Source organism: Arvicanthis niloticus, chromosome 5 (genome assembly GCF_011762505.2).
Source record: "Arvicanthis niloticus isolate mArvNil1 chromosome 5, mArvNil1.pat.X, whole genome shotgun sequence".
NCBI lineage: Eukaryota > Metazoa > Chordata > Mammalia > Rodentia > Muridae > Arvicanthis > Arvicanthis niloticus.
In genome coordinates, this window is record NC_047662.1 from 22,664,581 (window position 1) to 22,688,940 (window position 24,360).

At 47.6% G+C, this 24,360-nt stretch overlaps 1 protein-coding gene across 2 annotated transcripts in view; it reads left to right on the forward strand.

The window, feature by feature from the left end:
- Positions 1-1,774: 1,774 nt before the first annotated feature.
- The window catches only part of Epb41 (erythrocyte membrane protein band 4.1), a 154,766-nt gene continuing 132,180 nt past the window's right edge, over positions 1,775-24,360 (forward strand). For both annotated transcript variants that reach the window (XM_076934089.1, XM_076934098.1), the window contains exon 1: positions 1,775-1,938. The gene's annotated coding sequence lies outside the window, so the exon portion shown is untranslated. The remainder of the gene's footprint in view (positions 1,939-24,360) is intronic.

Sequence of the window (24,360 nt, forward strand, 5' to 3'; positions counted from 1 at the left end):
CTGTGCACAGAGGTTCCAGGAGCAGGACAAAATTCCCCAGGTGCAGATAGCTCAGGGCCAGGCAATCTGATTCTAGGGCACAAAAGGTCATCCTCCGTATGTAAACTCACACCCACCCTTCCCCAGCCCAACCTCCAGTCCCAGTATGCTGACAGCCCACACAGAAGTTCACAAACACTTTCTCAGATGTATTCCCAAGTACAAACTCACACATAGGCACACAGGCTTATCAGGCAGGGCCAGGCGCTGGCGTTGCTGAGTCACTAGCAGCAAAACCCAACAGAGCTGGAGCCTCATGCAGGAGCTGAAAGGTGGGGCCTCTTCAGCACTTTAGAATAACTCTGTCCAACCCAGGGCTGGGGTTTTCCTCTTGGCAGCCCTTAGAGTCTGGGGAGGCAGTTGGCAGGGGAATCCTTTATTTACTGAAGTCAAATTAAAGAATTCACAGTCTGCTCTCTCCGGCACGCATGATTGGGCACATGTGAGAGCAATTAAAAAATAATACTGGATCCATGATTGAATATTTGCATTTGTCGTTTCCACTAATCAGTACAGTAATTCTACATAAGGTTGGTGCAAAGTCGTATTTTACCCCCAGGGAAACAAGTTTACCCACAGGATCAAACCTGAGTTAATTTAAGCAGTCTACATTCGAGTTTTTAGCTTTGACCAATGGTTGGGTTGGGAGCCTGGAGGTATGTCCCAGGTTTTTGTACTGGGTTCATATAGCTAGTCCTGAAACATCCAGATTTCTGGTTAAAGTAGTCAAAAGGCTTCTCTGGTGCCCCCACTCCCACCCCCCAGTGACCTCATACCCTCCATGACAAAAATGCAGGTCACCAAAACTCAGGAAGTTATTTGCCCTCAGTGATCCTCAGTTTCCCCATTTGTCCAAACAAGAGATTCACTCTCCAGGGCTCCCTGGCATGGTGAATATTCCATGGTTTTACAATTTGACTTTCTGATTCCTCTGCATAAAAGGGGGATTATGTTCGTCCTCTGTGTGTGGGAATCCTAAGGCAGATTTGGCCTTAATCTCATGAAGAGCTTTTGCAATTGTGGGGTAGTTTAGTTAGGATGAGTCCATGCTGGGAGACAGCCAGCTTCCTGACCTTGGCACTATGTGAGCAAGGGCAGGTCTGAAATGAGAGGAAGAGTCTTGAGGGGTCACAGGCCAGTGACTACGCATACCTCTTCCAGGGTTGATGGGGGCAGATCATTAGGAGAGAGGAAGCCACTGAGAAGAGGGACAAAGCAGGCATAAGAGAAACAAGAACTCCAGTTAATGGACACCTTTTTGGGTTTCAGACTTCCGGCTGATGTTTAATAAATGTCACTTAGCCTCAAGAAAACATCAGAGGATTTCTAGTTGGGGACATTCCGATTCCGAAGTGGGTTGCTCAAGGTCACACAGAACTAATGATCCAGACAGGTGATTCAGGTAAGTCTACATCGTCAAGGTCACTTCCCTAACTCCCCTAGAACAACCCCCATCCCAACCTAACGCCTTAGGGTCAGCCACCACGTGGCAAATTGCTTTATACTTTTCCAACATGACGTCAGCGACCATACCAGCCAATCCAGGAACTCCATGTTTTCCCTCCCCTGACCGCTCTGGGTCTATCAGGAGCTGCTCTAGGCTGAGCGTCCCAGCCTGGCCGCACCTGCAGCCCCCGCCCCTTCCCGGTTGCGACAGGCGGGCTGCTGTGCCTGGTCCTGCCCGCCGCCCCAAAGATTGGCAGTTGTCTGCACCAATTAGAGGACCTCCCGAGGGGAGGGCGGGGCCTTGCATCAGAGTTGCCCTGTCAGTGCAGGTGGAGGCCCCCGGCGGGGCAAAGTGGCAGGAACCTCTTAAAGGGAGAGAGCCGCGGAGAGCGAGGACGCGGCCCGGCCCGGCCCGGCCAGGTCCCTGCCAGGTCCCTGTCCTGTGCAGCCCAGGTGAGCCTGGACCGCCTTAGGGGGTGGCCTCGGTGCCTGGGAGGGACAAGGTGCAGGACCCAGAAGCCCGCTCCCAAGGACCCGGGCTGTCCCGGGAGCTGCGAACCGAGGGTCACAGGATCCCCAGCAAGGGTGCTGAAGGTCCTGAGCTGCATGCTCCAAACTTGAGGTCCCCAGGGGTTCTGGAGTCTCAAAGTCGAAGGTGTGCGGAGCTCGGGAGACGGCGTGCAGTAGCTCGCTCCGGACCTGGAGTCCTGTGGGTGTTCGTCCGCAGCGGGTCTCTGCGCCGCGGCGCAGCCCCAGGCCGACCCGCCAGCCCCACCCTGCGCGCCCGCGTGCTCTTGGGGACCCAGAGGGTGGTGGGAGGGGGACCCCTGGATCCCAGCTCGAGTCCTTACGTAACTGACTCTGAGTTTCCGGACCCGGGACCCGCGAGCTGCGGCCCTGGCTCTGCGGGTCAGGGTGGCTCTTGAGTCACCGCCCGGACGCACGCACTCGCGTCCAGGCTGGGACTTCCTCTGCCTCAGGTCTCCTGGATCTGCTCGGCGTCAGGCTCCTTCTCTGTCGTCTCTGAGTTCCCTGTCTCACGTATTTCCCTGTATGCCCTCAGTGTTTCCTCAAGAGTTGTCTTGGTCTTCAAGCTGCACTTTGCTGGGGGCCCCACCTCTTTGGGGGAGGACCGGACCTCTGCAGCCTTGCAGGCTGGAGGCAGAGACTTATTCCGCTGGACCCCAGGCCGAATCTGCCCCGAAAGGACAGGGGAGCACTCTCCCCCAAGGGTTGTGTACAGTTATTTTAGGGCTCTCGGGTTCCCCTGGGAGACAATGGCTGCATTTAACTGACCCCTTAAATTCCTGCAGCAGGGGGAAGGCAGCCCCTTATATTCCCTGGGAGCCTTCTAAACGTAGAGGTTCTAGGAGAATGGCTGGTTCTCGGTGGGCTTTAAAGCAGCTGGGACTTCCAGGGTGCCGAGTCAGGGTCGGGTTCTCAGCTACTGAAGGGGCTAGGGAGAGGCCAGAGCACTGTCGCAGAACCTCTCCTCCCCCACACTTTAGTAAGCTCTTGTCCACTTGTAGTTGTCACCCAAGTCACAGGCCTGGACGGAGGTCCATGCTGGCAGGAGGCTGGGGTGAGGAAGGGAGGCCAGGGAGACTTGCTTGGGAATGGAAGAAGAAGAGAAAGAGATAGAAACACTTGCTGGGGTGACTCCTTCCTATCAAGGCCCTCCTAAGGCAGACACCTCAGAAATTTCAGTGGCAGCCTGTGGTACCTGCTGCTGTTAGGTGGATGGAAGCAAGATGTTACTGCAGTTGTGGAGTGGGAATTAGTAACTGGGAATGGGGGAGGGAGGCTGCAGAAGGAGACTGGCAAGAGCGGGAGTGGGAGAGCAGTATCGGGTACCACACTGATTTTGCACTCAGAAGAACTAGGTTTGAGTCCCAGCCCAGCTGTTACTGTGTGACCTTACCTGACTCACTTCACCTCTCCCAAGCCCCCCCTGGCTAATAATCTGGACCTTATAGGCGTTAGCAGAATCAAATGAAGCATTAAGTATGCAATGGCCAGATTGGTAGCTTGTGTGAGATTATGCCTGTATGGGGTGTTTTAAGAAGAAAATGGAGTGGGGGAACCCCAAGGTTTCCCTATGTGTATAGGAGATTCAGCCAAGGCCTGTCAGGTTCCAGCAGCCTGGTGCTTGGGTGGACTGGCTAGATGAGTGGGTGGCACCCCACACCGCACTGTCTCCTGATCAACACATAGTCACACTGTCTAGATCAAGCTGGCTTTCCTCTGTAGACTCTGGGTGCCAATAGAAGCTCCCAGGACTCCCAGGTTGCCTGCCCCACCTATAGGCCAGAGGGGATAAGGCTCAGGCTGAGCCAGCACCTTCTCTGCAGAGTGGACACTGGCCAGGAGCCTGGCTGGCTGCATTGAACAGGAATATCCCGGGCTGGCTGAGAAGATGCTGACACAGGGGTAGGCCCAGCATTCTGTGAGCTGGAGCTAGGCCCAGATGTTAGGACCTGGGCACAGGGTGAGACAGACACTAGGGTGGGAGTTAGGAGGGAAGATAAAAGGAGAGGCCTAGAGGGGACCCTTAGGCCGGAGCCAGAAAACCTCATTTGGTTATTTCTTAAGCCTCCTGAGCATCTACTATGTGACATAAAGGTTTCCCAGGAACAGAACTGGAGAGGATGCTCACGTAGGTCTCATTGCCAAGGTCGTGGTGGCTGAGATCTGTTGGGTTTGCAGAGTGGGTTTATAATACAGGTAGGTGTGTGTGTGCACATGGGTGTGTGTGTGCGTGCATAGGTATGTGTGTGCATGGGTGTGTGTGCATAGGTGTGTGTATGTGTGTGTGCATGGGTGAGTGCGTGCATGGGTGTGTGTGCATAGGTGTGTATGTGTGTATGTGCATGGGTGTGTGTGTGCATGGGTGTGTGCATGCATGGGTGTGTGTATATGTATGTGTGTGTGCACATGTGCATGTGTGTATCCATGTGTGTGTGTGCGCATGTGCATGTGTGTATGCATGGGTGTATGTGTATGCATGTGGGGGTATGTGTACATGGGTGTGTGTGCACGCGCGCGCGTGTGTGTGTGTGTGTGTGTGTGTGTGTGTGCACGCACATTCAGAATTTTCCTAGTGCCTAGGGTTTATCACAGGGCAGGACTCAACCCTTTGACAGTCTGTGGGCCAGGTACTTTTCCTTCTGGATTTCAATTTGCCTCTATAATATCAAGAGGGAAATGAGCCCTGAGTCTGTGTCTCCAGCACCCATTGTCCTTGTTTCCTGTATTGGTGACCTTTGACAGCAGAAACGGATCATACTCATGGCCTGGTTTAGAACAGACTCATACTGTGTGAGGAGCTAGAACCCGCTTAGGTTGCGGGTGCCTGTTGTGAGCTCGCAGACCGCTTTCGGCCTTGTTCTCTGATTAGTTAGAGCCCTTGCCTGTTTGGGGTTCTAAGGTGAAGTGGGGCGTTGACTCAGTTAATCTTCAGCGCCTCACCTCGTGAAGCATCTCCCTTATTTCAGAGGCATTCATGGGGCAGACTGAGTCGACCAAAGTCACACAGCTGTGAAGTGGCTAACTTGGGATTTGAACCTAGAGCCAACTCTGAAGCCCCATCTTCCCTAAGACATGAAGCCTTCATTTCCCAATACTCCACCCATCCCGAGTGCTCATCCCCTAGTCCTAACCTGTAGAGATGCCTCATGACTTCTGGATTGAGCTCTGATTTTTGGGATACTTAATCCGGAAGCTGGAAACAGGCTGGAGAAAGAAATAGGGGACACCTGGAGCTGAGGGCCCACTGGTGTTTATTCAGAGGGCCATACTTACTAAAGTGTCCAGGTCCAAGAGCTGGGCATTAAAAGGTAATATTGAGTCCACTTTGGGCCTTGGTTTCCTCATCTATAAAAGGTAGATTTGTGTGAATGCAGATGTCCCTGGATGTTTGAGTGATTAGTGGCTGAGGTCAGCTATAGGAATAGACCAGGGGTCAAGGTGCCAGTGAGTGAGCCAGGAGAGGTAGCTTCAGGAACAGCTTGCACCCTAAGCTGGCTGTTTGACAATAAGAGTTTTAGATGAAAGTATTCAAAGTCTTTTTGGGGCAGTGCAGCTACTACTACAGAGACCAGGGGGAAGAAATGAAGGGAAGTTTAGAGAACGGAATTCAAGCAGACATGAGCTTTGATCACTTCACTTGACTTGGAGATCCATATGCTACCACCAAGGACACAGAAGGGAGTCCCTTCACCCCCTGCCCTTGTTTGTAAAATGGGAACAGAAACAATTTCACCTTCACAGAGTTCGGGTGACTGTGAAGAACAAGCTGGAACATCTGTACAATTGGGAGAATATGGTGGCTGGCCATTATTCAATCCCAAGCCGCAGTACAGGGTGTGTGTGTGGGGGGGGCGAGGGGCATTTGCATAGCCCTGATGAGACTCTGCATGGTGAGGATGTGCTGGGGGACACCCCAAGGTCACAGCAGTGCTTACAGACTCATCGAAGTGACCAGGCACTCTGCTGGGACTTCGCTTTTCATTATCTGCCTTGGTCCCAACAGCAGTGTTCTTGTTGAGAAGATAGATGGTCATCTCACCCAGACCAGGTCCCTCCAAAGTCCCCGTTCACAGCCCCACAGCCCCCTGTAGTCATAGTAGTTATAAATTATGAACAAACTATATGCCAACTGCTGTTCAACAAGTCTTACATATGAGAACTCTTAGACTCCTACGTAGCCCTAAGTGGCGGATCTGAATGCTGCCCTCCATGTTACAGGTAAGTAAAGGAAGCACAGAAGGAGAAGCTAGAAAAATCACCTGAGTGGCACCAGTGATAGAGCCGTAAGTGGAGGCAGGATTGGATCCCAGGTACCTAAGGTCTCCTTGATGCATGCATCACAGAAATAATTCAGTAAATTTACCCCACTGCCTCCATGCTGCACTGTAGGCTCACCTGGGTAAGGCCCTGTCTGACTCAGACGGCATCCTCAGTACCTGGTACCTGGTGCTGCTATGACTGCTCATAGGAGACTGGGCCCAGGGCAGCCCGCTGAGCTCAGGGTGGATTTTCAGATGATAGCTGCTGGATGGTATCTGGTTGTCAAAGTGCCAGAGGGACTCTGGGTGGGAGTGAGGGTGGAGGAGGGGACAGGTTCCCCACTGGCTCAGGACCTGGGAGTTTGATAGCTGTGCTGTGTCTCACTTCTGTCCTTTGCTTCCATGTGCCACTGTGACGATGGCTGCACACTCTCTCCCTGACTGGCTGTGTGACCACAATGGCTACATCTGGGTGAGTACTGCTTTGATGATGTAACTGGCTATACCATGTCATTCTGAAGGGTATATGTGCCTCTGAAGTCACTGGGAGTCACAAGGGAACAGGGCATCTGGAGTTAAGATGCTGATTCAGTTTTTTCTTGATATTTGACATGATGGGTACTGATTTCGGGCTGAGCTAACAAAGGCCCAGAGGTCTTTAGGACAGATGGCTTAGAATAGAATCTTTCCTCGGCTACTCACAAATGGGTGCCTCTTTGTATCTCACACTTTCACTTCTGCAAAATGAGAATATTGATACTTTCTAGGTGTATGTATTTGCTCCTCTACACAGGCCCCACAGAGGGCAAGGGCTTTTGTTTAATCTGTTCCGGCTATGTCTCTAAGCACCGAGGATAGAATGGTATGCAGTAGTGCCCAGATGTTTCTGAATGAAGATGTTTGTTGAGGATCTACTCGGTACCCAGCCATGTGCTTTGTGTTGGACTAAATAGTTCATGGAGACAAAGTAACCACTATCTATCATTGAGGTTCAGAAAGGGTTCTCAGATATAGCCACATTCCTAATGGTGTGATCTTGGACAAGTGGTAAACTTCTCTGGATCTTGTGACCTTCCTTGTGACATCCTCATCACAGGACCTTCCTCTAGCCCTGGGCCCCTTCTGGAAGAGGGTTCAGGAAAGTTTTTTTTTTTTTTTTTTTTTTTTTTTTTTTTTTGGCTTCTTTCTCCTAATTTTAACTCTTATTAGCCAGAACTAGAATACAGGCATCAGGAGCCCCTGAGCACCCCACCCCAGCACTGGGATACAGACTGGCTCCGGCCAGTGTGATTTGCTGTGTGACTTGGCTCAGTCACTCTTCTTAGTCTTGGTTGTCTGACTTGTGGACTAGGGTTAATAAAGGGCCCTTCCCTTGGAGACTTGTTTAACTCAAACAGGTAGGTAAGCATTAAATTAGCATCATTGGTCACTTGACTTTAGCTGGGAGAAGGACCCTGGAGAATTTTGTCCTCTTAGGTGTAGGTGACCTGAGAAGTTCGTGTCATACGTATTACTGCCATTTAACTTGTTTTCCATAGTCTGCTTGTCCGCTGTTCTATTTTAATCCGTTTAACTTATTTTTTAAATTTTTATTTCTAAGTTTTAAATTGTATTCTTATTATTTTAGATGTATTTATTTATTTTCGGTATATGAGTACACTGTCGCTGTCTTCAGACACACTGGAGGAGGGCATCCGATCCCATTACAGATGGTTGTGAGCCACCATATCGTTGCTGAGAATTGAACTCAGGACCTCGGGAAGAGCAGTCAGTGCTCTTAACCGCTGAGCCATCTCTCCAGCCTTAAATTGTATCGTTGTTGTTAATATTATTATTATTATTATTATTATTATTATTATTATTATTATTTGTGTGTGTATGTGTCAGATAGATAGGTAGGTAGATATTGAATAGATTGGATGCTTCTGTAACACTGCACACATTGGGAAATTAGAAGACAAGTTTTGGGAGTTGCTTCTTTTCCCTGTGTATTAAGCCCAAGTCCTTGTCAAGACTTCCCCACTGAGCTGTCTCTTACATTAGCCCTGTATATTCTTCCAGACACATTATTTCTTGTCTCCCTCCCAGTGACCTTCTGAACAATGACCTGTTTCCTACACAAAGTGTTTGTTTTTATTTTATATGTATGGGTGTTTTGCTTGCATGTGTGTCTAAGCACAACATGTGTACCTGCTACCCTCCGAAGCCAGGAGAGGGTGTCAGATCCTCTGGAACTGGAGTTCCAGACTGTTGAGCATCATGTGGTTGCTCTTAACCCTTGAGCCACCCTAAAACAGCAGGATGGGGTCAGTGTCCTCTCTGTCCATCTTTGATACCCAGCTCCAGGCTGCTGGGGGCAGTTGCTCTAAACTCTGAGAGGTGAGATTATAGAAAGCAGGAAGCAGCTGGGCCACAGGGTGGCTTGCAGGTCAGGCAGACCTGGCTGTGACCCCCTGCGCTGTTTGCTCACTAATTGTGTGACCTTAGGCCAGATAGCTTCTTGGGGCCTCAATTTCCTTATCTTTAAAATAAGGACAATAAAGAAATTTCCTTCCCTCCTAGAGTTCTTGTGAGGATTAAATCACCGGGCACACAACGAACACCCAATAAATGTTGGTGATGGTTGTTATTACCCTAATTATGATTATGGACATCATTCTGAGGATGTAAAGATGTCTCTCTTGTGACAGTGGAAAACAGGTGTGGGAGGGCACTGCTGGGAGCAGGTGAATAGCAGATCTAGTTTGACAGGTTCCAAAAGGCACTTGTAGGGTAAAGGGACCGAGGTGGTTTCATGCAAGTAAGAATGCACCTCCATTCTGTAGCCAGCTGCTTTCCTGGTGCCTGTGCTGTGCCAGGCTCTATGCTGGCACAGGGCTCGAGCTAACTCTATGGGCCCTTTCCTCTGCCCCTGGGACTGCTCAGTATCTAATTGGACTGCAGGGCTCTGAACCCACTTGGACTGAGATTGAAGTGTGAATAGGTGTTCTTAGGCAGAGACTAAGAGAAAGGTCATCCCTACTGGGAGGAATTGTATATTCCAAGGTGTAGAGCCAGGGCCAGTACCTGGGAAATGTGCCTGCCAAGACAGGGTCAGGAAAATTTGAGGCCTGACCCCAGGGCAGCAGAGAGCTATTGCATGTTACATAGCGGAAGCAGGGCCACCTGTTTAGGGGAAGGATGCTGAGATTTTGGGCCAGGAACTGTGCCATGCAGCAGTGGGAGATGTTAGGTCTGTGTCTGAGGCAGGGCCACATAATGATGGACTGCAGTGGACAGGTGAGAGAGGACCGAGGTAAGAGTGAAGCCTTGGGGGATGGGGATGACTGGATCCAGTGGATACTTGGGCTGAGGGGTACACCTGAGCAGAGGAGACAGAGCAGTGTGGGAAAGGAACCCACTTATCTGTGTCTCACTAACTTCCTTCTTCAACTGCTGTGTCTGAGCTGGACATGGAGGCTTTCTGTTTATGGCCACCAGGACTCCTTCTCCTAACTTAGGGATTCCTTTGTGTGACTTTGGTGGGTCTGGCAGGGATAAGCACTCTTTGGTGTTGGTGTCTAGCAAGGTTTGTGTGGTTCAGAGAAACTCTGGCTTCTGGGCTTGTCGATGTCACCCCTCTCTTACCCTTCCTTTTCTTGAACACACAGATAGAAAAACTCATTTTGCCTGTCTCTCATATTCAGTGATGAAAGACAACTAGACAATACATGTCAATGAAGCATGGGCTTGGGTTAGATTCTAGGGGCACAGGTGACTCCCACGGGTTCCTGTCCCTCAGGTGCACAGTGAGCCCAGAGCATCAGGGCAATTCCTAGGAGTCAGAGGAAAGGACAAAGAGCCAGACGATGAGTTCTCTTGGTGCGCAGTGGAGGGAACAACCTTTTAGGCGTTGGTCACAGCATATGCAAAAAGCTTCAGCCCATGTAATATGCTCAGGGTGGATAACCACTGTGGTGTGGCTGGGGCAGAAAGGGAGGGATAGAGATGGGAGATGAAGCCAGATGGGAGTGGGGTCACACTATGTGGAGTTTGGGGACTGACTTCTGACTCCACACATCTTCCTGAACCCCCTCACTTGTTTGCTGTGCTCCTTGAGACGGCCTGGGCCTTTTGGACACTGTTCCTTCATTTCTCTGTCTTTTCCCTTCTCATCCCCACCCCAGGTGACCCTTTTAGAGGCCAATGTTGGGTCCTCTGCCAGCTCTGTCACTGACAAGCTACATGGCCTTCAGGCACTGCTGCTCTCCCTGTCCCTTAGTTTCCACCTCAGGGGGATGGGGGAGGCACGCTGGCTTTCCTCAGAGGCATCAGTGATGTGATTCCCTGGAACTGGCCCAGTGCCTACACTGTACATACACACACAGAAGCTCTAATGAGATAAACATGAAACCTCTCCACCTCCTTGTCCCCGCCCAAGGTTCCCCTGCCTGTCCTGGTAGCCACACGGGTTGCAAAGGAAGGAAAAGAGTAAGAAACAAGCTTAAGTCTCCAGGGGGTTCCTGGCATTCTGCTTAACTAGCTCGCCTCCTGCCCCTTGACCCCTTTGGCCTCAGGCCCATGGACTCTTAGTCCTGAGGCCTAGGCACCCTCTGTCCCCTACCCTAGATGACTCTAGGGTTGAAGGTCAAAGCCAACAGTGGTCCGGAAACAAAGACAAACATTTGGGAAAGTTGTAGTTTTCTTTTTCCCTGGAAATTGATGATCAGGCCCCCTTTCTTCTGGCATGGAGACAGGTGTTAGGCATGGAGGTCTGTATCTCTGAAGGCCATGGCCAGGGCAGACCTGGGGCCCTTCTGGATATCTTTCCATTTAGAAGCAGGACCCTTAGATTGGTGTGGTAGCCAGTGTCGCCTGAGGGATATGACTCTCAGGACTCCCTGCTCTGGCTACTCGATGCTACTTGTATGCTCTGGTGCTGGCTTCACTTCTGTGAGCCTCAGTTTTCCCTGCTGTGGATGGGGGTGGTCTTGCTGTGAGGATGCCGATAAGGAAGAGGAAGTTCCAGTAACTCCCCAAGTGTGGGCTGCTGTTTTCATTGCAATGGGTGCTTTGTCTGTCTATCTGACATAGGGTCTGACGATGTAGTACAGGCTTCCCTTCAACTCACAGCAATCCCCCTGCTTCAGTCTCTTGAGTCCTAGGATCACAAACTGTTACTTCTTAAATGTCTGCCCTATCCCACCTGGAGTTTAATATACTTCCTTTTTTTTCTTTTTGGATTTGGTGTGTGCATATTGTGTATGTGTGTGTGTGTAGTTGTGTAGTACATGTGCATGCCTGTATGTGTATGTGAAGACCAGAGGAAGGCGCCGGGTATCCTACATCATTCTCTGTCTTATGTCTTTGAGTCAGAGTCTCTCTCTGAGTTTGAAGCTCCTGTTGATCCTCTAGGCTGGCGACCAGCAGGCCTCAGTGATCTTCCTATCTCTGTCTCGTATCATACACTGTTGGAGTTAAAGCAGTGCTCACGCCACGTCCACCCATGACTGGGCAGCAAATCCTCTTAATCACTGAGCCCTCTCTAGTCCCTCCCTCTTTTTGGAATTTTGAAGCAGGGTCTTGATCTGTATTCCAGGCTGCTTTGACACTTGCTATCCTTAAGCTCACATTCTCCTGAGATATCAGGTGTGTGCTGCCATGCCTGTCTGATAGGTTTCTAATTGAAGAACTGGAACCTGACAAACCAGTTTTGAAGCCAGAGGCTCGGCATCCTAGCCTTAGCCTCGCCTAAGACGGTTTCTCTTCTGCAGTTTCCCCTGATTAGATGCCACTGTGTACACTCTTCGGAAAGGCAGATAGTAGAAAGGGTCCTGCCCTACCCAGGTCTAGGCCAAAGAGACAGAGATGGACTGTGAGGTCCTTGGAACTCAATAAGGACGATGCGGACTTCTGTGGAGGCCAGAAAGGCTTCAGAGAGAAGACCTGGCCAGTGGCCCAGACTGTAGCGGGTGGACGTAGTCCTGGCTTCTCCAGCTCTTCCTCGGCCAGGCTTTGGGGGTCACCATCTTCTCTGCATTGGTTTATAGAAGGAGGGTCTGCAGCAATCACAGTCTCCTGTTACATGACAGGTTTAAAGGTGGGTTCCCAGGGCTAGGAGGTATAGCTCGTCGGTAGAGCACTTGCCTCGAATGCCTAAGGCCTTGCGTTGGACTTCCAGCATCTCCAACGTCATATGAACCCAGCACGACATAGCGGCACACACCTGTAATCCCAGCACTCAGGAAGTGGAGGCAGGAGGATCAGAAGTTCAAGGTTGACTTTAGCTATATAGTGAGGTTGATGCCAGCCTGGGCTATAAGAGACCCTGTTTAAATCCTAGTCTCAGGTCTGGAGAGATGGCTCAGTGGATAAGAGCACTGTTGCTCTTGCACAGTCCCTGGGTTCAAGACTCCCAGAACCTATATGGTGGTTCACAACCTCTGTAACTCCAGTTCCAGGGGATCTGATGCCCTCTTCTGACCTCTGAAGGCACCAAGCACCCAAGGGGTACACATCCACTCAGACAAAACACTTAACGCATAGAGTAAAATGAATAATAATAATAATAATAACAACTACTGAGCCCCAGCACTGGCTGGGCCTCCAGCCTTTGCTTGGCCTCAGTAAGTCCCAGCATATTATCACCTTTCCACAATGACTTGGGCACCACATCGTATAATCCGTGTGAAGTGGTTAATCCAGAGCTGCCACGCTGAGGTGATTACTGTGGCTCCTCTATGGCCAGTCGCTACTAGGAGAAGAAAAGCCTAGTCAGAAAATAGTTCATTGTATTTGGGGAGCAACTCCTTGTTCACTCATTTAGCCAAGTCCTACTTAGAATCCTGAGACAAGGAAAGGACAGAACAGACAGCTGGAGTCAGACAACCCTGCTCACTCTAGGTACGAAGATGTCCCCTCCATGCTCACTGTAAACCTAAGAGAGTCTAAGCCCACAGTGGTGACTAGTCTGTGCCCTCTTCCCCCGGCTCTGTTAAATGGCATGTCCTCCCAGGCAGACTTCCACCCTGGGGCCTTTGCACTGGATACTGGGGAACATTCAACCTTCTATAAATACCTTTTGTCTTATTGTCTCATCGTAAAATTTTTGTTTCAACATCTCCTTCTTAGTAAGGCTTGTTCTGATTATCTTATTTAAAATTGGAACAGTGGGCAGGAGAGACAGCTCAGCACTTAAGTGTGTAGTGCTCTTGCAGAGGACCCAAGTTCAGCTGCCAGCAATCACATCAGGTGACTCAGCCTTAAGTCCAGCTCCAGGGATCTGTTGACCTCTGGGCACTGCACTCACATGTACATCACCCCTCCTCCGATCAGTTACATGTAATTTACACCCAGTTTTTGAGATAGGATCTTTCTGTGTCACCCTGGCTGTCCTGAAACTCAGTGTATAGACCAGGCTAGCCTCAAACTCATAGAGATCTGTCTGCCTCTGTTTCCCAAGGTCTGGAACTACAGGTGTGCGCCACCATACCCACCTAACTTTGTTCTTTCTCTGATCCCTGGTGCCACTTTCCCTCCTTCCTCGACTGGTTTTTTTCTATGTCAGTTATCACACCAATGGACTGTCTTTTATGGATTACTTATTGTCTGTTTGCTCTCATGTAAGCTTGTTGATGCTGGTGAGTTTTGTCAATTCAGTGTTTCATCCTTTGTACTTAAAACAGCATGTATGGTGCATAGTGAGCGCTTAAGAAGCGTCTGCATGTATTGATGAGTAAATGAGGGCTTCTTCCTGTGTAGGCTTCACGTGTGTAGTGTGTAGTAGATTCTCAGGTAATGGCCCGAGAAAGTGGGTCCTTATTCCCCTGTCCATTTGCTAGATGATACTGTGGCTGGGTCAACTCTGAGGCCCCTTTGCTCCTGGTATTTTCTGCTAGGGCATCAGTTTCAGTTGCAGCGCCTAAGTCTTTTGTTCCTAAATCTGAGCTATGCAGAATTTCTAGTTGGGGCTGTTTGGCTGTTGGGCCCACAATGGCTATTATGTCATTATTGATAATTAGCACGTAGGCCCACACATTTTTTTTTTCAGCAGAAATCATAGCAGACAGCTGTGCTAGTGAGTGGCTACCCAGCTCCCAGTCTGAGCCAACAACTTAGGGAGATGAAGAATGAAGTTTCCAAAGCGGGAGACTCGCAGGTTCAGCCACTGTCTCCCTGGACAGTATCCTGCACATTTCTCCCAGTACTCTGATTTCTAGGCCTAGTCTGGGATAGTAGGGGCTCCCACACTCCCAGGGGATTGATTGGCTATGGGGCTTAAAAATGTCCATGTTCAGATAATCAGGACTCAGCAAGTATGGGTGGAGAAAATAACACTGGGTTTAAAAGCAGGAATGTGGGGCTGGGTATGTAGCTTGGTGGTGGAGCCCTTGTTTTGTATCTAGAAAGCCCTGGGGCGAATCCCCGGCATTGTAAAGAAGACTGGCATATGCTAGCATTGGCTTGTGTTGACAATGCATGCTGGTCTCACACACACACACACACACACACACACACACACACACACACACACACAAATCTAAGGAAACATAAAGATGAGGAGTTTAGCTTAAGTCCCTTCTGAGTTGTGACTTGGTGGCAATCTTAGGCACAACAGTGCTTACTGGGCTTCATCTGTCAAGCAGAATAAGGGTGTCTGCTTGGCTTTCCTGGGAAAGAGACAGGGTAGTGTCACGGGCAAGGGACTGGATTAGTCAGACTTGCAGTTACCTTCTTTCCTGCTGTGTGGGGTTGGCAAACTACCTTTGATTTCATTTCCTAAAGTCTGAAAATGTGGTTCTTTATGCCCTTGCTGTGGGGTGGGTGTTGAGTGTTGTAGGTGACCACGCTGTGGGGTGCTAGGCTGAGCAGCTTTACTGACCCCAGATCTTGGGCAAATTTCCTGCTTCTCTGAAATTCTGCTTCATCTGTAAATGGGAGGGCAGTCTGCCTTCCTCAGGAGGCTGCTGCTGAGGTGTAGTGACATTGCATATTACACTTTGGCACTGAGTCTGACACATGCCATCTCCACTTAGAGATAAGGAAGGGTGGGGTTGTGACATAGCATGGTGGTGGTGGAGCTTTGGTTTGAACCCAGGTTTTCTCACCTCAAACCCCACAATCTTTTTACCTCTTCCTTCTGTCATGGAAATTACTTTGCTGGTGGTTGTTACTGTACTTACTGAGTCTTGCTCCTGCTGGTGTCTCTAAACCTTCACAAGAGAGGAGCTTCATTCAGGTGCTCACTTCAAGGAGCCTTGACTGGAGGCTTCTTTCCATGTGGCTCATAACAGAAAACTCAAGGCAGTTCGAGCCTAGCCCTCAGGACCCAGAGGCAGGTGGAACTCTGAATTTGAGGCCAAATTCATCTACATAGCCAAGTTCCAGGCTAGGTAAGGCTATATGTAGAAACCTTGTCTCAGAAAACCAACATCCCCAACTGGCCCAAACAAAACAAAACAGTGGTTGAAACCGCTTACTTACCGTTCTTGTAGAGAACCAGGGTTTGGTTTCCAGCATCCGTATCAGGTGGCCCCAAACCAACTATAACTCCAGTTCTAGGGCTGATGACACCGTCTTCTGGCCTCTATAGGCCTCCACACACATGCGATGTACATGAACTCACACAGGGATACATGTATGTATACATACATACACATAAATATATTTAAAAATTATTTTTATAAAGTGTGACTATTTTGCCTGCATACATATTTGTACATCATGTGTGTGTCATACACGGTCCAGAAGAAGGTGTTGGGTCCCCTAGTGCTGGAGTTACAGATGGTTATAAGCTGCTACGTGGGTGCTGGGAATGGAGCCGAGGTCCTCAGTAAAAGCAGCAAATGCTTTTAACTGCTAAGCCATCTTTCCAGTCCCCTAAAAAAAAAAAAAATATTTAAAAGTCTTACTTAGGGCAAAGGGATAGTATACACCTCTAGTCCTAGCACTAGTGGAGGTAGGCAAGTCAGAGTCTGAGACCATGGAGACCTTGTCTCAAAAAACCAATTGGGCTTGTTGTAGTGTGGGGCATTGTAATCTGTAGAAATCCTGTGTGTTTCATTTGATCCTTCTAGTCACCCAGTGAGGCAGCCTGGTAATCAAAGCCACCTCCTCCTGACTGTCGAGGGAGCCAGGGATCAGAGACACTGGATGTCTGTGTTTCCACAAAAATTCTCAGGTGATGGTGTTTGCAGTCAGTAGGGAGGGTTGAAGATCATGAAGGTGAGGCCCTTATGACAGAATAACAAATATTAGAAAGCTCACTGCCATGCTGGGCAGTGGTGGCGCGCGCCTTTAATCCCAGCACTTGGGAGGCTGAGGCAGGCAGATTTCTGTGTTCGAGGCCAGCCTGGTCTACAGAGTGAGTTCCAGGACAGCCAGGGCTACACAGAGAAACCCTGTCTGGAAAAACCAAAAAAAAAAAAAAAAAAAAGAAAAAAAAAAGAAAAGAAAGGTCATATGGGGACTCAGGAGGAGGGTGTCTGAAAGCTAGGAAGAGGGTCTTCACCAGAACCCGACTGTGCAGGCAAATGTGAGGACACTCATTCTGTTGTTCCCAACATCTTGTTTATGCCTTCTCTTCACCCTTCCTTTCCGGTTTTGGTGCTGGGGATAGGATGTCCCAGGGCTGTGAATGTGCCGGGCAACTGGGCGACACTTTCAGCCCTTCTTCAAGGTATTTTTTGTTTGTTTGTTTGTTTGTTTGTTTGTTTTGTTTTGCTTCTTAGATTTTTCTAAACATGTATTTATTTATTTACTTGTGCTTGCTCCTCTGGAGGTCAGAGGACATTTTGTAGAAGTTGATTCTGAACTTCCCATATAGGGTCTGGGGATCCAAGACAGGATGTCAGCTCTGGCTGCAGACATTGTTACCTGCAGAGCCATCTCACAAGCTCACCTCTCCCTGTGGTGACATTTTTTTTTTTTTTTTTTTTTTTGAGAATTCTGGAATTTTTATTTCTTAAAAAAAACCCTACAGAGATATTATAAGGATATGTTTCTGTTTTGATCCCCGGTGTGGGGCTGTGGGGCTGCTTTGCAGCAGCTGACTATGATTTGCCTCATGCTCTAGCAGAGGCAGGTTTCTGCCAGCTGCAGATGGCTTTTTTGATTTCCTGTAGTTTGGAATTCTGGGAACTTTTCAGAGAGTATATAGATGCTAGGGCCCCCAGAGGTGGGGTTGGTGGTTGTTCGTTGTTTGGGGAGGGGGCTGGGTTGGTTGAGGTTTGTTGGTAGTCATGCTCGAAGAAGAAACAAGAAGAAAGAAATTAGATTCAGGAATCGCTCTCTCCCCTCTTCTTGTTTTTTCTCTTATCTAGTGACAGGGGAGCAACTGGGAGGATAAAGGGTGGGAAAGAATCCACAAAGTAGCCAAGACCAGCTACATCTTCCAGCTCAGGTATATCTATGCTTCATGGCTATAGATTTAGCTCTTTCTCCAGCTCTGGAGAACGAATGTAGACGGACTTGGAAAAAAGCAGTGAATAGAATCTGTAGTGAGGAACGGGAGATGTCCTTTCAGCTCTTTACCACTGTGTAGTGACTGCCAGTGCTGGGAAGCGACTTCCCAGAGTCCCACAGTCAGATTTCAACATTGTAACTCATTTGCAGGCTTTCTTATTGCCTTGGTCTCCCTCACTGACACACCCCAGCTACACCTGGAACAGCTTGGGAACTGAAGTTAGCTGGATGTTCTCTGGGTGGCTCAAGGACTGTCTTGCCTGCTCCTCAGTGTTGGAAGCTCTCAGGGCAAGTCAAACAGCCATGTCTGGATGCCCCACCAATCCCCTCTGTTCCTCTTGTTCTTCTCTCAGTTGAGGGCCGGGCCGACTTTACCAGATTTAGAAAGGCCCCTGTGAAAGGTGTTATGTGGTCCTCTCTCTGTCCCTGGAAAACCTGTCAAGGGAGTTCCCTGCTCTTGGGAGTTATATAGTGGGTTAAACCTGAGTGAGATGAAGTCTTTGCTGGATCAGGGTCACTGGGCTCGTTCTGGCTTTGGGAGAAGAGGATTGAGGAAGGTTATGTGAGGTCAGTCAGATCTTGGTTCCTTCTTCAGATGTCTTGGGGTTACAATCAGAGGCAGCCCCAGTAGTCTTTCTCTAGGGTCTTGGCCAGATGTCGGTATTTCCCATTCATGTCATCTCAGTGGCTTTCTGGAGAGCAGTATGAGGACGGTTGGCTTGTGTGGTGTTGGGCAAGTCACCTAACATCCTAAGCTGTGGTTTCCTCATATGGAACCGATACTAATAATACTTCAAAGGGTTATTATTGGGCTAAACACAATAACCACACTTACTTTTAGCATATATCAAATACCCCCTAAATCCCTCACACACGTAGTTGTTTTTATTTTTAGATTTGGGGGGCATAGAGGAAGGTTGCAGCAAGGTCTATATGGCACAGGCTGGCTTTGAACTCACTTTGTACCCTCAGGTTTACAATCCTCTGTAGGCATGTGACATGAAGCTCATGTATTTTGTGTGTGTGTGTGTTTGTGCTGTTGGTAACCAAGCCCTTGTCCATGCCAGGCAAACATCCTGCCACTAAGCTGCATCTCAACCTTAATCGCTACTATTTTTCAGTAGTAAAGTATTAGTAGTATTTTTAATTGAACCAAGGGCCTTGTGCATGTAAGTAGTTTATCACTGAGTTTTTGCCCCTGTGCTGTTTTTATATTTTGAGATAAGGTTTCTTTAAGTTGCCCAGGCTGGTCTTGGACTCACTTTGTAGCCCAGGTAGATCTCGAAATTTTGATCCTCATGCCTTAGCCACCTGTGTAGACATTGATTATAGATCTGTACCACTAATTCTTATAATAAAATTTCCCATTTATTTATTCCTGTTATATCCCAATTGCTGTCCCCACCTCCTCTCAGTCCCCCTCCTCACACAGTCTCTTCCCCTACCCCCCCCTACAGTAAATTATTTATAAAGGTCTCTTGTAGCTCAGATATTCCTAGGATTTCTGGCTCCAGAAGTTTTACTTAGGTTTTGAGACAGTTATCACTCTATAGCTTAGTGGGTCTCAAACTCAGTATCTTCCTATCTCAGGATTTCATGTAGATGTCACTGAGCCTGGCTGGCTGTAAAATTTAATTTGGCCTCTAGCTTTGTAGAGTAAATATAGATGACCTTGAGGGCAGGGGGGAGTCTGTGGTAACGGCTGGAAAATGTGGGTTCAAGCTAGAGCTCCCTTGTTGTGTTGGGTGACCTTGGGCAAGTGTTTCTCAATTTGCTAAAAAGTTAGTAGCCTGGGCTTGGTGGTCTCCAAAGGACTAATCAGGTTAACATTAGGTGAACCTAGAACACGGCTTTTTAACATTATATTTCTTGATCTATGTGTGTGGGTGCATGTGTGCCATGGTGCAGTGGGGAGGGCAGAGGACAACCCGTGGAAGTTGTTTACTTCCACCATGTGGGTCCTGGGGATCAAACGGAGGTCATTAGACCTGGTGGCAAACACCTTTAACTGCTGAGCCATCTCTTTAGACTGTAGATTGCAACCTCGTATATGACTGTGCATTAAATAAGTGTCACCCAAAATTTGACAGTGGTAGATTTCTGAACCCTTAACAACCAAATATCAGTTTCAGAATTCAATGCGTCAAGAATTGGGGTGTTTTGGGCACTACTTGCCTGTGTGGCATTGTGCAAATTCACCTTAGTCTTGGTTCTGAACAATTAACAGGTTCACTTTGCCCATTTGGTGTCAGTGAATGCTGGCTGAGACAGCTGTGCTCGACCGGAGCCTTCAGCACACGATAAACTGCAGTGTTTTGAACTCGATGCAGCAAGTTTTCTATTCTTTGTTTGTTTTGTTTTTCGAGACAGGGTTTTTCTGTGTAGTCCTGGCTGTCCTGGAACTCAGAAATCTGCCTGCCTCTTCCTCCCAAGTGCTGGGATTAAGTAGTTTTCCGTTTTTACAGAAACATTCTGGTTTAGTTACAAAAAACAAAGGCTTTTTTTTTTTTTTTTTTTTTTTTTTTTTGCATTTCGCACATCCTTCCTCAGCTTGTAAAGATAAAATCAGTATCAACAGCTGGGGGTGTGGTGGCACATGCTTGTAATTCCAGCACTTGGAGGCAGAGGCAAGCCGATCCCAGCAAGTTTGAGCCCAGCATGGTCCCTCAAGCTCTTCTAAATCAGTATTTATTAGGACTGTATTATGTTATAAGGTTTGATTTTTAAAATTGCCAGTTAAGGGGTTGGGGAGATGGCTCAGTAGATCAAGCACCTGTCCTGCAAGGGTGAGGAATGAGTTCCGATCCCCAGAACCCACATGAAGACCAGGCAGGCTTGGTGGCACACAGAATACCAGCTCCTGGGAGGCAGAGACAGGGACTCCTTGGAGCAGGCTGGCTATAGCAAGACTTCCTGGACTGGTAAGTGCTGGGGTCGGTTTGAGAGACTCTGCCTCAGTATATAAATATATAAGGTGGGAGCAATCAGGGAAGACACTGAATATCAATTTTGGGCCTCCACATGCACATGAAAATCAATCAATCTTTCTTTCTCCCTCTCCCTCCCCCCTCCCAACCCTGCTGTTTGCGTTTCTGATTTGAGCTTCATTACAAAAAAAAATCCTTTAATGAATTTAGATTGAGATTAGGACAGAATTTCTGAAATGGCCCTAAACATACTTCTGCTATTTTGTACCATGTATCTATATGAAGCAGTGTCTTCAGAATTAGTGATTATAAAATCAGACTGTGTATCAACTGTGAAAAACATTGAGGATGATCTGTATTCTACAGTATCAAATATTCTTCCAAAATTGAATTATTTATGTAAAAATAAGTAAGCATACCCTTCCATTAGTAATCTTCTTTTAATAAGTAGTAAACTTATTTAAATACAAACGAATTATCTTTTTTTTTTTTTTTTTTTTTTTTTTGGTTTTTCGAGACAGGGTTTCTCTGTGTAGTCCTGGCTGTCCTGGAACACACTCTGTAGACCAGGCTGGCCTCGAACTCAGAGATCCACCTGCCTCTGCCTCCCAAGTGCTGGGATTAAAGGCATGTGCCACCACCGCCCGGCAAGAATTATCTTAAAATAAATTTTCTCAGTCATGGTGGTCCATGATTTTAATTCCAGCTCTAGAGAAGCAGGCGGATCTCTGAGTTCTCAAGATTAGCCTTGTCTATAGAGTGAGTTCCAGGACATCCAGGCCTATACAGAAAAACCCTGGTTTTCTTTTGATTTTTAAAGACAGGGTCTCACTATGTAGCTCTGGCTGTTCTGGAACTTCCTATGTAGACTTGGCTGGCCTTGAACTCATAGAGATCTACTGGCTTCTGCCTCCTGAATTCTGGGATTAAAGGCATGTGCCACCATGCCTGGCTATAGAAAATTCTTAAAGGGGATTTTTAAAAAAGATTTACTTTATTTTTTAGATTTTTTTAAAAAAAATTACTTGTGTAAGTTGTTTGCATGTATGTATGTATGACTGTTGTCTAAGGTGGACAAAGTGGGCATCAGATTTCCTGGAACCAGGATTTGTGAGCTGCTCTGTGGGTTCTGAGAACTGGACTTCTACAAGAGCAGCAAGTGCTCTTAACCACAGGATCATTTCTCTAGCCCAAGATTTATTTTATTTTAAAAATTCTGTGTATGTGTCTGTGTGTGGGTATGTGTACCTGAGTGCAGGTGCTGCAGAGACCAGAAGAGGGCATTAAATTCTCTGGAGCTGGAGTTACAGGGGGTTGTGAGCCACCTGACATGGGTCCTGGGAACCAAATATAGGTCCTCTGCAAGAACAATTGCTCTCAACCACTGAGCCATCTCGTCAGCCTCTTAAGAGAACTTTTAATTAAATAACATTTAGTCAAAGAGGTAAAAACGTGAAAGACAGAATATTATACAAAATCTAGCTTCTTTTGTTTCAGAAATGGCAGGAACGGGCTGCCTTGCATGCTTTAATTATAAGAAATAACATGCTATGTTTAATGTACTCTTAAAAATAATCACAGGTACAGTTCACATAAAGGGGTGGTTGTTAAGTGTCATTTATGAGAGAAGAAACGGAAACAACCTAACTTTTCCACAAGAGGGTTAAGGAAATTACAGAACATCTATAGCATTGTTAAAAAATTTATTGTAATCTGTTGTTAAGTGAAAAGTCAGTTCCATACAATACGTTTTCAAACAACAAACAACAAACAACAAACAACAAAACAAAACCAACCAACCCTGCCAAGAATTCATGAGACAGAGCAGATCTCTGTGAGTTCTAGGCCAGTAGGTGCTACAAAGTGAGACTCAGTCTCAAAAACAGCAGCAGCAGCAGCAACCACAAACCAAAAGTACTCTAGTCTGAGGGACTAAGGAGATATTCCGTGGGTAAAGTGCTTGCCATATGAGTGTGGGCCTGAGTCGGATCCCATGTAAAGGCTGGGGCATGGTGGTGTGTGTCTGCAATTTCAGTGTTGGGGGGGTGGTAGAGGGCAGAGACAGTGGACCCCAGGTGCTCACCAGCCAGCTGGTCTACCCACAACAGTTAGTTCCAGGTTCAGTGAGAGACTCTGTCTCAACAAAACAAAACAAAGGTAGAAGAGAGAAGAAGGCATCTGATGTCACACTCTGATGTCACACTCTGGTCTTCACAGGCACACACAAGCATAGTTGAACACCACACATGCAAAACAAAGACTCAGTAGGCTGAGGCATATGATATTATGATAGTTAATCATTTTAACCTAAAAAAGCAGCAATTACCTATTATTTAACTCAATATACATAAATGAAAATGTGTGCATGTATAAACATGTGTGTGTGTGTGTGTGTGTGTGTGTGTGCCCTTGTGTACAAAGGTATTCAAAGAGAAAGTTTTACATCAGAACCTTGTGGTAGTTACATTTCTGATTAGTGACTTTATGTGATTTATATTTCTATTTAACTACATTTATTCTTAACTGTATTTTCTAATATTCAAGTACTCCTAATAAAAGTATCCCCTTAGGAAGAGATTCCTTTTTATTAGTAGTAATTTCCATCCCCATATACTTTGTTTGATTTATCATTTTTGTTTAAAAGGCCTAAAGTAGCTAGGCGTATACTCCTGGCTACTCACGAGGCTGAGGCAGGAGCATTACTTTGAATTACAGGCCAACTTAGGCTACAGAGTTAGAAGGTAAGTCAGTGGCAGGATGGCTGTTTAGCATTTTCGAGTCTCTAGTTTCAAAAAATAGCTTGCAGAGCAAGTTTCATGGTATGGAGAATATGAGAGGCTTGTTCTGCTCTCTCTGTGCAGTTAGTGCAGGGCTGGTTTTTATTCCATAATGACCATTCAGAACGTTTTGCTGATGTGCCCAGCTTTTCAAAGCCCGCCACAGATGAACATTCTGCACGAGCCCTATCACTGGGGCTTGAGGCCAGCTGTGTCCCTAATCCGCCCCCGACCCAGATCTGAGCATGGGTTAGACTCCATTTGTCCCCCTCCCTCTTTCTTCCAATCCTGTCCCTTCCAGGTCTCTGGTGGCCTCGTCTCCCCTCGCTGACTCCCCACACCGGTTACCCCAATTTCACTGTCTCATTTTATCCTGTTTCATGCAGCTGGTGTTTGTGTTTGCCGGAGCCCAGTTTGCAGTGGGGAAGGATTAAGACCCTTTTCATGCCTTTATTTATTTATTTATCTTTTTAAATCTTAGAGCTCTTGACTGCTCCAGGGGCTAATAGACAGCTAGCAGGGTCTATATTCCCTAGAAAGAAGCAGGAGGGTTGAGGTGGGGAGTTAGTGACGGGGCTCAGCTGGCAGATGGGATAGAGAGGGTCCTGAGGGACCCTGTCCTGGGCCTGCAGCATGGCAGAGTCACCACCCAGATATAAGCTGGGAGCCAAAGTGTTTCTGCCTAGGAAATTAGCCTCAGAGATTGTGCTTGGGACCTTTACCCTTGGTACCTAATGAGAGCTTCTGCAGGGTGAGCTGGGAATGGAGTCTGGTTCTGCAGATGGGTCCCAAGTAAGGATAGTTTCTTTGTCTTCTTAGTGGGTGTTATTTATATCCCTAGTCCTTATTATCAGTTGAGCTCAGCCATACTCAGAGATAAGACACATAACAGGTGGTGGTATACTCTGACCAGAAAATCTCTCCAGCATAGATTGTGCTTAA